The sequence below is a fragment of the Cervus elaphus genome, chromosome 12 (genome assembly GCF_910594005.1).
Source record: "Cervus elaphus chromosome 12, mCerEla1.1, whole genome shotgun sequence".
Classification (NCBI taxonomy): domain Eukaryota; kingdom Metazoa; phylum Chordata; class Mammalia; order Artiodactyla; family Cervidae; genus Cervus; species Cervus elaphus.
The window spans coordinates 64,693,100-64,706,728 of NC_057826.1; positions in this window are offsets into that span (position 1 = coordinate 64,693,100).

The window sequence follows — 13,629 nt, forward strand, 5'->3', positions numbered from 1 at the left end:
TAGCCTTGACAAGACAGACCTTTGTTGACAAAGTAATGTCTCTGCTTTTTTTTTTTTTTTCATTTATTTTTATTAGTTGGAGGCTAATTACTTCACAACATTTCAGTGGGTTTTGTCATACATTGACATGAATCAGCCATGGAGTTACATGTATTTCCCATCCCGATCCCCCCTCCCACCTCCCTCTCCACCCGATTCCTCTGGGTCTTTCCAGTGCACCAGGCCCGAGCACTTGTCTCATGCATCGCACCTGGGCTGGTGATCTGTTTCACTATAGATATGTCTCTGCTTTTTAATATGCTGTCTAGGTTGGTCATAACTTTCCTTCCAAAGAGTAAACGTCTTTTAATTTCATGGCTGCAGGCACCATCTGCAGTGATTTTGGAGCCCAGAAAAATTAAGTCAGCCACTGTTTCCACTGTTTCCCCATCTATTTGCCATCAAATGATAGGACCGGATGCCATGATCTTAGTTTTCTGAATGTTGAGCTTTAAGCCAACTTTTTCACTCCCCTCTTTCACTTTCATCAAGAGGATCTTTAGTTCTTCTTCACTTTCTGCCTTAACAACCACAACAAAACTGCAAACAGAAAAACACCGAATGCCCCATGCTTGCCAATACACTGTCAGAGCATATCTAGGAGAAGAACACTTGCTCCAGGGTGCATGCTGGTTATAACTCAGGAAAATTTGCTTTATTATGTAGCAGAATTTGACTTTGACAGAATTTTATGGGAAAGGGGTTGTTAAGGAGTTGCTGTCTTCCAAATTAATATACCTAAGAACAGAAGTCAGGGCTTATTTTTAACAGGGGTGGGGTAGGGGTGGACCCAACTCAGGTTGGGCTGCTCCCCACTGGAAAGACTTGTGTTGGTTGAAAAGAAAGGATTGCTTTATTTAGAGGGCAACCTGGGTTGAAGGCAGACTCTTGTCCAAGAACCAACTCTGTGAAGATTCTTCACTAACTGAACGTTTTTAAAGGGAGAGAGCGGGGAAGCTAACTGCAGTTAACCATTTGGGGCGGTAGGTAAGGAGATGGGGATCAGAGTCTTCCTGATCTTCCACTATGTGCAGACTTTCTTCTCAATGGTTGGTGGTGAGGTAACAGGGTTATTCCAGAAATCTGGTGCTCAGCCTAAACTTACTATTCTCCACAGGGGTGGCCTTAGTTTCAGCAGAAGAAATCAAAGATATTGTTAGGTATATTCCTTGAGGAGGAACTAGTCCCCTGCTTTGTTATTGTACTATAATTTCTTGATTGCGCCTTTGTTTCTGCCGTCCCTCATTTTTCTGTTTAGCAACTGTTTAAACCTGCCCTTTGGCACTCAGGGAAGGTCTAGGAGGCTGAAGTCTCTTTACAACAAACAAAAAACAGGGACACAGAATGGGTTTGTACCCATCACAGGGTTCTAATCTTGGCTCCCTGTCCACCAATGCCAAATAGATATATGGAGACAAAGTTTGGAGGAAACAGAAAAGAGTGGCTTTATTATTTTTGCCAGGCAAAAGGGAAACACAGCAGACTAGTGCCTCAAGAACTGTGTTCCCCTTTCTTGGGAATAGGGAGAGGTTTTATATCCTCTTGGAGGTCTTGCTTTTTTTTTTCTCTTGCAGAGTTTCAAAATGGCCACAGCTGGCATCAGACAACTTAGAAACCAGTCTTGTTTCCCTGAGGTTATCAGCCCATGACCTTCTTTCTGAAATGCAAAATGCTATAAGAGAGTGTAGGGGGAAAAGAATGCCAAGTCCAGAGGGCAATCTATACAGAGTCAGAGCTTTGTGAAGTACAAGTCCAGCTACAAGATTTTGCTAGTAGTAACAGATAAGGAATAATGGAGATTGTTTAACTCTTGTAGGCCTGTTTGGCTTGTGTGTGCCAAAGGCTGTTCACTCACCTCTGTTTTTGCTGCAACACCACTCCATGTCAGGGAAGCAGAAGGGAAGAATCAAGTATGAGGGGAAAGAGGAGAGCAGATAGAATTCAGCTTCTGTCCCTTTCCCTCCTTTGCAGTTTTCCACTTGTGTGTGTGTGTTTAGGGGTGGGGGAGGGTGTCAATGCTCTTGAACAATTCATCTCAGATAGTTTAGTGCCCTGAGTCCAGCAACAGTGTTGCAATCCTGCTACCTGGATATGGAAATTTAGACAAGTTTCTTGGATCTTGTCAGACTTTACTTCATTATGTTTTTTGGGTTTTTTTGGCTGTGCCAAATGGCTTGTGGAATCTTAGTTCACAGTTCAGGGGTTGAACCTGTGCCCTTGCCAGTGAGAGTGCAGAATCCTAACCACGGACTGCCAGGGAATTCCCTTTCATTGTCTTTATTTTTAAAATTTATTTATTTTCTATTTATTCCCTATTTTTTGGCTGCAATGCAGCATGCAAGTTTTAGTTCCCCATCCAGGGAAGGAACCTGTGCCCCCTGCAGTGAAAGCCCAATATGTTAACCACTGGACTGCCAGGCAAGTCTCTCCTTTCATCATTTTTAAATGAAAATAATACCACCCATTGCAAAGAGGGATAAAGGAAATTACATATTTAATAACAATGCTTTTGATTCTTCTTACGGTATCCCAAGGTTACTATAGTAACCAAGTAGTCCAAGGTTTCAAACACAGCTAAGACAAAAGCCAGGTTCTGTCAGCTTATCCATACCAAAATGCTTTCTTCAGCTCACTGCCTTTCATATCAAGCCCCACCCCCAACCCACAGGTGGGGAAGATTTTCAGAATAACCTGATACCGATTGTGGTCAAGTTCTCTACATTTCCTGTGATCTGCAGACTCATGATTGTGAAAATCTTCCATGGGTGCCTTCCAGTTTATCTCTTGGAGCCATTCCGTTGCTTTACTTGCACTTTCAAGGACTGGTAAATGTACAAGCTGGTGTAAGTTTGAATATCCAGGCTTGTAAATTCTTACTATATGATGAAAGTAAGTTTAGCAAAACCCAAGGGATCCTGTGAACAATCTGGAAATTCCTTAGTTAAGGTCTTAAATTCTGTCCTAGTCCAAGGATGTAAAGGTAAAAGCAGGTTCCCCTCTACGTGTAGGTTTCTCCTTAAAGGGGGTGACTATTACCTTAGGGGTGTCTTTGTCCTTTCCCTTAAATTCCACAAGTTCTTCCTTTTGTATCCTTTGATACAAAAGAGCCAAAGAAGGAGAAGAGAAAGGAGGAGAAGCAGTGATGACTTATGGGGTCTTTTCTAATCTAGTCACTGTTTCTAATAATTTCTGATTTGTCTCTTGCAATGAAGCCATTTTGTCATTCCCTTACTTTGAGGCTTCCAGGTGCCAATTAAAATGTCTCCATTCTAGCTGTTTGATCGTAAGCCTGCTTTTTCTAATTTAGTGTGCAAATAAACCAACTTAGGTAAATCAAAAGTGCCCCATTTTAGCCATCTCAGGAACAAATGATTTTTGGTGAGACCTTGCCATTAAGTTACATACTTGCAAGTGTCAGTTTCTTAGGTGTTATATATAAACCCAGCTGAAGTTCCTAGGTGGCTGCTCATCCAAGAGTTGCTGGGCCCTTGAGGCACAGGTTCCCATTATTGATTTGGTAGTCTGGGTCAGGCGTGAGATACCATCTGAACAATTTTCTGAGGACAGTGTGGTGGACTGGATGTGCACTAGCTTCCCTAGGAGTTACCCTTGGGTCAGTGCATCTCTGTCACATGTCTCTTTCTCCCGGTGACAGTCTTTAGACTGTCATGCATGGTTGGAGCACTAAGTTATTAGCCTCTGTGGTGTCCCCCAGAGGAGCAGTATCTACTTAATGGTCATAGTGGGTTCCTAGCAGGTTCCCTTGAGGACCACTGCACATGGTGAGGACTGACACATCTGAGGGTAGCCTGTGGCCGATAGGAGCAAAATATCCCTTTGTGCTTTAGAGCTGAAGAACTCTGTCTCATTTCACTAACAAAAAATTTTGTTCAGACCATGTATCAATATACCCCTTTTTTTCTTTAGTTTAAGTCTAACTTAACAAAAATCAGCCACATATGTTTTCCCTGGACTTTCTCTGCAGATCCCCCTGGGACCCTGCCTAGGAAATTCATGGGTGCCCCTTAAGATGAATAAAAACTAGTCCAGATCAAACTTTCAGGATCATCATGATACATACATAAGCTCTGGATGTATCAGGAGAACGCACCAGTGAGAGATGAGAACCAGTGAGAACCTGGTGAGAGATGCTGAGAAGCTAGTGAGGCTCAAAATACCCATGCTGGTACTGAGTGCCCATCTGAGGTGTCTTCCAGGTATCTTCTGGTGGGTGTCTCTGGTATCCTGCCCACTACACCAAGTGTATATCAATGAAAAATTAATCAAGAGTCAATCTATGAAAGAAATTTGAGCCAAATTTGAGGACTGTAACCCTCAAATTTGGGTTCTGAGAACTGTTCTGCCTGTGAGAAGTCAGTTACATAAACTTTTTGAGACAGAGGGCCATACATTAGATCTGGGGTTCCCAACCTCCAGGATCTAATGCCTGATGATCTGAGGTGGAGTTGATGTAATTACAATAGAAATAAAGTGCATGATAAATGTAATGCACTTGAATCATCCCAAAACCACACCCACCCTGCCCTGACTGTGAAAAATTGTCTTCCACAAAACTGGTCCCTGGTGCCAAAAACTTTGGGGACCATATCATTAGATGATGTGTTTACACAATCCAGTTTATGCAGTTTATACAATCCAGATCAGTCCATTGTCATAGGCCATTGTGACACTCTTACAAGATCAAGAAGGAATGTTATTTTAAGGAATTGTCTTATCGATGCTGCAATACTGCTCTTTGTGGTTGAGCAGGTATTCCTGCCAATGGGGAAGGTTTTGCTGATGCAAAATGCAGATACACAATGCACAGTAGAGGGGAGAGAGGAAGCTGAAGGGCAGAGAACATTTTTTTAACATTCAATTTATTCTTATCTTGGGACTTCTGTGGCAGTCCAGGGGTTGACTCTGAGCTTCCAGTGTAGGGGACACAGGTTCCCCTGGCCCCGGGGAACTAAGATCCCACAAGCTATGTGATTCAGCCAAATATACAATTTTTCTTGTCTTGTTATAAAATTTTCTTTCATACAACCTTATCAAAAACTGCTTTGGTAGAGTAATGAGTCAGGGAGCCAGATTACTCATAGATGAAAGATGAAATCACAATGGAAATTAGAACATGCTTTTAAAGGAAAGACAAATAATGAAAATAGGACTTAGCAAAACTTGTGAGATTCAACTACTTAGCCCTTAGAGGGAAGTTTATAGTTGTCAATGCATATACTGGAGAAGGTAAAAGTTGAAATGGATTTATCTATCCTTCTATTTTAAGAACTTAGAAAAAGAACAGTAAATTATAATCCCAAATATAGATGGAAATGAATAATTATTAAAGAGGATAACCGAGAAAATCAACATAAAAATTATAAGCCCTAACAAGACTGATCAAGAAAAAAGATAAGTTGCAATTTACTAATGTTGAGAATAAAAGGACAGACTTCAGATCCTTTATAGATTCAAAAAACGATATTTTGAGCAATTCGTTCCGTTCTATTTAACAGTGATGAAATGGACACATCAATTTATGTGAAGTTCGAGAAGAGACAGTACTCATAGAGGGTGATTTCCTGTCAGGATAGTGCTCATCTCTGGAGGGGGCAGTAATTTATTGACCTGTATGCTTAAAGGTGGTACACTTTGTTAAGCCTCATTACATTTTATTTTAAAATTCTAGTGGTGGTGGTTCTTAGTCACTCAGTCATGTCTGACTCCTTGGGACTCTAGCTGGTGGGATTCTCCAGGCAAGAATACTGGAGTGGGTAGCCATTCCCTTCTCCTGAGGATCTTCCTGATCCAGGGATCAAACCTGGGTCATCTGCACTGCAGGCAGATTCTGTACCATCTGAGCCACCAGGGTAAAATATACATAAAATTTGCCATATTTAAGTGTATGGTTCAGGGGCATTAAGTACATTCACAATATAGTGCAGCCATCACTACTATCCATTTCCATTAGTATCCATTCCAATTTTGTGAACTTTTTAATCATGCTAAACAAAAACTGTATATGTTAAAAATAACTCCCCCTTCACTTTTCCTCCCTGTCCCTGGTAACCTGTATACTTTCTGTCCCTCTGAATTTGCCAACTCTAGGTACCTTACAAAATTGTTTTTGCCTTTAAGCCAAATTGTAAGGCAAGAGAACAATGAGTTCGTGAGATTTTGTTTGTTTGTTTGTTTTTGGCTGGGTGGCACAGCTTGTGGAATCCTAGTTCCCTGATGAGGGATGGAACCTGGGCCTCCTGAAGTGGAAGAGCAGAGTCTTAAACACTGGACTTGCAGGGAATTCCATTTATTTTTAATGTGGATTTTTCTTTTGAAGTCTTTATTGAAATTGTTATAATACTTTTTCTGTTTTCTGTTTAGGTTTTCTTGGCCTTGAAGCATGTGGGATGGAACCCGAATCCACTGCACTGGAAGGCAAAGTCTTGGAATGATAAAAAAAAATTTTATTTAATTAAAAAATATTCATTTATTTATTTTGAGAATTTTGACTGTTAATCGAAGGTAGGTATTAACTTGGAGGGAATGGAACTGGGTGCTTTGTTTTTTAAGGTGGTTGTAATTTGAACCCCAGTTAAAGTTGAGAGTTCCCAATTGAGAGGGAAATTGAGTATTGGAGGCTTGCCAATCAAACCCATCTTTGCATGAAATGTTCCCTTGGTATCTCTAATTTTCTTGAAGAGATCTCTAGTCTTTCCCATTCTGTTGTTTTCCTCTATTTCTTTGCATTGACTGCTGAAGAAGGCTTTCTTATCTCTCCTGGCTATTCTTTGGAACTCTGCATTCAGATGGGAATATCTTTCCTTTTCTCCTTTGCTTTCTGCTTCTCTTCTTTTCACAGCTATTTGTAAGGCCTCCTCAGACAACCATTTTGCCTTTTTGCATTTCTTTTCCATGGGGATGGTCTTGATACCTGTCTCCTGTACAATGTCATGAACCTTCATCCATAGTTCATCAAGCACTCTGTCTATCAGATCTAGTCCCTTAAATCTATTTCTCACTTCCACTGTATAATCATAAGGGATTTGATTTAGGTCATACCTGAATGGTCTAGTGGTTTTCCCTACCTTCTTCAAGTCTGAATTTGGCAATAAGGAGTTCATGATCTGAGCCACAGTCAGCTCCTGGTCTTGTTTTTGCTGAGTGTATAGAGCTTCTCCATCTTTGGCTGCAAAGAATATAATCAGTCTGATTTTGGTGTTGACCATCTGGTGATGTCCATGTGTAGGCATTAGCCAATTCTAAATTCACATCACCAGGATGGCTCAAGTCCCTCCTTGTTCAGGGATCAGAAGATTTATTTCCTGCCTGTTTTGGAGTACAATCTCTGCCAAGCTGTGTTGTCTCTTTAGAGCTATCCTGAGAAATCTTATCCCCAGAAACCAGATTTTGGGGGTGTTCATTAGAGTGGCACTCATTTGTAGTTCTGAATAGGTATCTGAGATCTCCGAGGGGCTCACAGGTGTATTGAGTGTCCTCTTCTGTTTTCTTTCATGGCTTGACTCATGAGTAGTGAATCCAAGAGTCACGTCCTGATACCTTGACTGCTGTGGGGGTAGAAAGTATTACAGGGTAGGGGCCCTTCCATGTGAGCTGGAGTTGAGCCTTTGGGGACCCATCTTTCCAGACTTTAATTAGGACTTGAGTCCCTGGAGCATATAGTGGTGACTCCTTAGAGTCTTTTGGATCCTGGTTCATACCCCACAAGCGTATATCCTGTTGGAATTGCCCAATGGCCATGGAAGACTGGAGAGTCTGAACCTCAGGATCTAGGAAGAGGTCATTGACATAAACAAAAGGTCTCCCATATAGCATCTCATAGGGACTAAGACCAACCTGTTCCTTAGGGGCAATACGGGTGCAGCAGAGGGCTATTAGTAAAGCCTCCTTCCATCCCAGGGAGGTCTCCTGGGTTATCTCTTTTATCGCTGATTTTAAGAATTGGCTTGCTCTTTCTACTTTTCCTGAAGACTGAGGCCTCCAGGTACAATGGAGATAATAAGTAATGCCCAATGCTTTAGAGACTCCTCGGGTGACCTTAGAAGTAAATGATGTCCCATTGTCACTTTGTAATGACTTGGGCAGACCAAATCTTGGAATGATTTCATGGAGCAGTTTTTTTACCACCTCCTCAGTCTTCTCAATCCAGGTGGGAAAGCCTTCAATCCATCCTGTGAATGTATCTATCATGACTAATAGGTATTTATACCCTTGAGAAACTGGCATCTGGGTGAAGTCCATCTGCCAGTCCTCTCCTGGATAGGTCCCACATCATTGGGCGGGCTGGGCCAGCTGGGGTCTTCGAGCTCCTTGGGGGTTGTTTAATTGGCAAGTGGGACAAGAGGAGACCATTTGCCTTATAATTGTTTGGAAGCCTGTTCCTCTGAGGGACCTTTCTAGTAATTTTTGAAGGGCCTTTCCCCCTAAATGTGTGGTGGCATGTAAGGAGTTAACCATCTTCCATTGGAGGTTTCCAGGCAGAAAAAAGGGTCCCTCCCTTTGGAACCACTCCATATGATCTTCTTGAAAGCCCTCACTCTTAGCTTTAAGAGTCTCACCTTCAGTATATGAAGGAGTTTCTGGCAAATTAGTCTGTGGAACTAGGGTGGCAACCCCTATTAGGTCATGGTTCTGTAATGCTGCTCTCTTAGCTGCCTGATCAGCTCCTTGGTTCCCTGATGCCACTTCTGTGCTCCTTTTTTGGTGTCCTTTACAGTGGGAGACTGAAACCTCAGTGGGCAGATGGACTGCCTCCAAGAGTCTAAGGATTTGATCACCATATTTGATTGGGGACCCTCGGCTGGTCAAGTGACCCCTTTCTTTCCAAATAGCTGCATGTGCATGTAGCACCAGTAAGGCATACTTGGAGTCAGTGTAAATGGCTATTCTTTTTCCTTTTCCCAGTTCTAGAGCTTGAGTCAGGGCTATGAGCTCATCTAGCTGGGCTAAAGTACCTGGTGGCAGAGGCTTAGCCTCTATGATCTCAAAATTGGAGACTACTGCATATCCGGCTCTTCTTTTTCCATCCAAGACGAAGCTGCTTTCATCAGTGTACCAGATTTCCTCAGGATTGGTCAGAGGATCTTCTGACAATCCCTCTTGGGGTTTGTCCAGTGGTCCAAGGTTTCTAGACAAGAGTGAAAGGGGAGAGAGTCCTCGGGGGTAGGCAGGCAGGTGGCTGGGTTAAGAACCTCACAAGGGGATATAGTGAGGCCTAGATTTTCCATCCGCATTACTTGATATCTGAGGATTCTTTGATCAGACATCCATAAATGGCCTTTCCCATTTAGGAGTTGTTTTATTTGGTGGCTGGTAAAAATAGTTTGCCCCCAAAGGAGAGTTTTAAAGCACCTTCTATCATGATTGCAATAGCTGCAAGATTTCGAAGGGAGGGGGTCCAGCCTTGGGTGGTTGGATCAAGTCTCTTGGATAAGTAAGCTACAGGCTGGGGCTCAGATCCCAACCTTTGAGTTAACACTCCCAAGGCTATTCCCTCTCTTTTATGGACATAAAGTTGGAATGTTTTTTCTGGGTCTTGCAACCTCAAGGCAGGTGCCTGAATTAAGGTCTGTTTTAGTGTAGACTCTGCCTTCTTTTGAGGAGTTCCCCACATCAGTGGGATTGAATCATCTCGTCCCTTTAAGCTTTCATATAAGGGCTGGGCAATTAGACCGTAGTTGGGTATCCAGATTCTACAATTCCCAGTTAGCCCCAGGAAAGCTCGCAATTGTTTTTGAGTCGTGGGGGAGGGCAACTGGACTGTTCCTTGTACCCGATCAGAGGACAGCCTCCTAGACCCATGTGTAATCTGAACTCCCAGGTAAGTGACCTTTGTCTCAACCATCTGTGCCTTAGCACGGGAGACTGTATATCCCCTTTCTACCAAAAAGTTTAGAACCTGAATTGCATGTTGTTGGGCATTTTTCTCATCTGGAGAGTAGATTAGTAGGTCATCTACATATTGTAATATTTTCCCATTAGGTCCCAGGTCCAGATCTAGGAGATCCCAGCTAAGGGCCTGTCCAAACAAGTGGGGGCTATCTCTGAACCCCTGAGGTAATACTGTCCAAGTCATCTGTTGGTGTTTTTCTCCAGGGGCCTCCCACTCAAACGCAAAAAGATACTGGGATTCTTGAGCCAGTGGTATGCAAAAAATATGTATCTTTGAGATCCAAGACTGTAAACCACTTGGCACTGGGTGAGATTTCTCCCAAGATTACATAGGGATTGGGTACTGTGGGATGGAGGCAGACTACAGCTTCATTTATGATCCGGAGATCTTGAACCATTCACCAGGTTCCGTCCTTTTTCTTTACTGAGAGGATTGGGATGTTACATGGCGAACTGGTGGGGACCAATAGCCCACAAGCAAGGAATTTATTTATTAAAGGCTGTAGTCCCTCCTGAGCCTCTCTTTTGAGGGGATATTGTTTTCGGTTAGGAAACCGAGTGGGATCTCTGAGGACAATGATGATCGGTTCAGCTTGGTGGGCTTGTCCAGGAATCTCCTAGTCCCACACTTGGGGGTTAATTTTGTCCTCCCATAGTTTTTGGTCCCTCTCTATTGGAGAAGGTGTAATGGGTTCTTCAGTAGTAACCAGGAGCTGTAGAGCTCTAGGGGTTGAAAAACTTCCCATCACAAGGGTGGTCCCCAATTTAGTGAGTATATCTCTTCCCAATAAGGGAGTAGGACACTCAGGGACCACCAGCAACTGGTGAGAAAATATTTGTCCATCCCAGCAACAAAGAAGTCCTTAGGTGAATTTTTTAGTAGTTGTTTTTCCTGTAGCACCCAAAATGTTACAGGTTTGGAAGGAAAAGGCTCCGGAGTAGGAGATCAATACAGAGTAGGTAGCCCCTGTGTCGACCAAGAAATTCTCGGACCTACCTGCCACATCCAGTTGCACCCTTGGCTCCAGCCTCGTGATGGTTATCTGTGACAGGCGGGCTGGCTAGAGCGGGCAGCTTCAGTCTTCTTGAACCATTGTGAGGGAAGGCTTGGCACTTGACCTTGACGCTCTTGGGTCCTGAGGCCAGAGTGCCGCCCAATGTCCCAGTTGATGGCATTTGTAGCAAGCTGTTTTAGGAGACTTGTCACGGTTTGACACTCTTGCATCTGGGCATGGCTTGCCTCTTTCCTTCTCTCCCTCTCCTGGGCCTTGGCCTCCTTCTCCTGTTCTCTGTTATAAAAGGTATTGGTGGCTGTCTGGACCATCTCATCTAAAGAAGCAGCAGAGTCCTGCTGCTGTAGCTGTTGTAACTTAATTCTGATATCTGTTGCACATTGGGACAGGAATTTGTCCTTTAAAATCACCTGTCTCTCGTAGGAGTCTAAGTCCAGATTGATAAACTTTTGGAGGGCCTCTTTTAGCCTTTTCAGAAAGGCAATGGGGTTCTCATTGGGCTCCTGAGTTATTATTGAGACTGGGCACATTCCCACAAATAATAGGCTTCCTTCTGTTTCCATGCGTGGACTTCCTTAGGGGTGAGTCTTTCTGAAGCTTATCCTACCCAGAACTGTTGCAACCTGAGAGCCAGGAGTCCCCGGGTCAGGGTGCAGATCCCCAGGCAGGCTGAGGCGTGACAGCCTCCTAGAGATCAAATCCCCAGGCAGGTCGAGATGTGATGGCCACCCAAGAATTGGGCCCCTGGGCAGATCGAGGTGTGACGACCTCCTGGGACCCCTGGGACTGGCGGATCCTCGAGCAGGTTGAGGCATGACAACCTTTCAAGGACCAGACCCCTAGGCAGGTCAAGGCAGGTTGATCTCCTGGGACCCCCGGCCTGGAGTTGGGCATCCCCAAGATCTCCAGCATGACCAGTGCTGGGTAGGATTAAGGGGTTGGATATTATACAGTATTTCCCTCCCAAGGCCAGCTATTTTCTGGTTGTCCCTCCAGAAGATTGTAGAGGCAACATTGTGGGCCCGGATGGGGCTGAGGAAGGAGCATGAAACAGGAGGGAAAGAGGCAGAGCACAACCTTTGAAAGAATGACATAGCACAAGGGCATAATGTAAACCAATTAAAATCAATTGGGTCCAACATGACAAGTCAAATTCAAGTAAACCTTAACCCCCAGTCTGTAAGCCAAAAGACACACCCAGCGGTGACAGAAAGCTGTAAGGCACTTGTCAAGAGAGGGAGGAGTGGGTGGTTTCCCAATGGCTGGGATGATCCTCCCACTCAGTAGCATATGAATTCAGCCCACTGGCAAAAATCTAGCCCAAGACCTTGCCCACAGCAATGGCCCACACCCTGAAGAGTGGGCTTCTTTCTGAATCCTAACAAATCTACCTCTTACTTATTGTCTCTCAATGAATTTTTGCAATGAGACATCAGAGCCTGAGCTTCATTAGGTCCTGAAGCCAGGAATACTGGGTTTTGGCCGGGCTCGAGTACCAGGAGTGAGCTGAAGGACAGGAGGAAAAAGCAGTGGGAAAAACATGCCAAGGGATCCCCTTCATAGCCTGCTGGAAAATCTGCTAAGTACCTGACCTGTGCTCACAGTTTTCATTGGCCTGATTCTTGGCACAGAGAAGAGTAAGGACAGAAGAACCCCCAACAGCTTGGGTAACAGCTACTGTGGCCCAGCAGATAGTGCCTTTGGGACATACCAAAGAGTAGCCTCTCCAGAGTCCCTCAATTGCGCCCACTGCTGCCTGCCTGTTGGCGGGGGGTTCAAGGAAACAAGAAACGAGAAATTGTAAAGGAATTAAGATTTCATTAGGCATGTCCCTCCAGCCATAGGAGTGAGGCACTCCTACCTTAACCGGAGGTCTTCTGGAATCTGAGACTGAGCCACGTGAGCTTTCTGCTGAGTTCGTTTTTCGCTGTCCTGGTTTCCAGCACAACGGGCCTTCCCCTGCGCTGGGTTTTCTTCACGTTCTGCTTCTACCGCGGGAGTTTCGCTGACTTGGGCTCCTGCTGCACTTGGCCTCTTCCACGCGGAGGTTGTTTCAGCCACGTTAAAGCCGAGTCATGGCACCATAGATGTCAGGCGAGTGTATGCTCCTCGGTTCTTTGTCTCGTCACAACAAAGATTTGGAGTGATGGACATTAAAGCCCCCTTCGGCGCATCACAGCTGTTGGACAGACCATGTTATAGCTCTTAGATAAATCAGTGTTACAGCTCTATTTTATTTAGAAGTTAGCAGGAGAATCCATCCTTGAAGCGTGAGGGCATGTCAACCCAAAGACGCAAAGAGAAGAGCGCCCCAGCACGAGGGAGAGAGAGAGAGAGAAAGAGCGCGAGAGCAAGAGAAAGAGCGCGCACATACGCGTGGGGGGGGGGTGGGGTGGAGAGAGAAAGCGCTTTGGCTCCTCCTTTTATGTTTTTTCCTCCCCCTGGGCTTGCCCTATGCAAATTGGGCTGAGCCAGGGCTGCTGTTTGTTCTACCTGAGGTCTTCACTCTGGTCCTCAGACCTTCCTTTGTTCTATTTTCGAGGGCTTTTCCCTTCCTTGTCTTTTAGCCACTGCCATTTTGGACTCCTGTTTTCTATTCTAACTACCTAACACCTGTCTCCTGTACAACGTCACGCACCTCCATCCATAGTTCATCAAGCACTCTGTC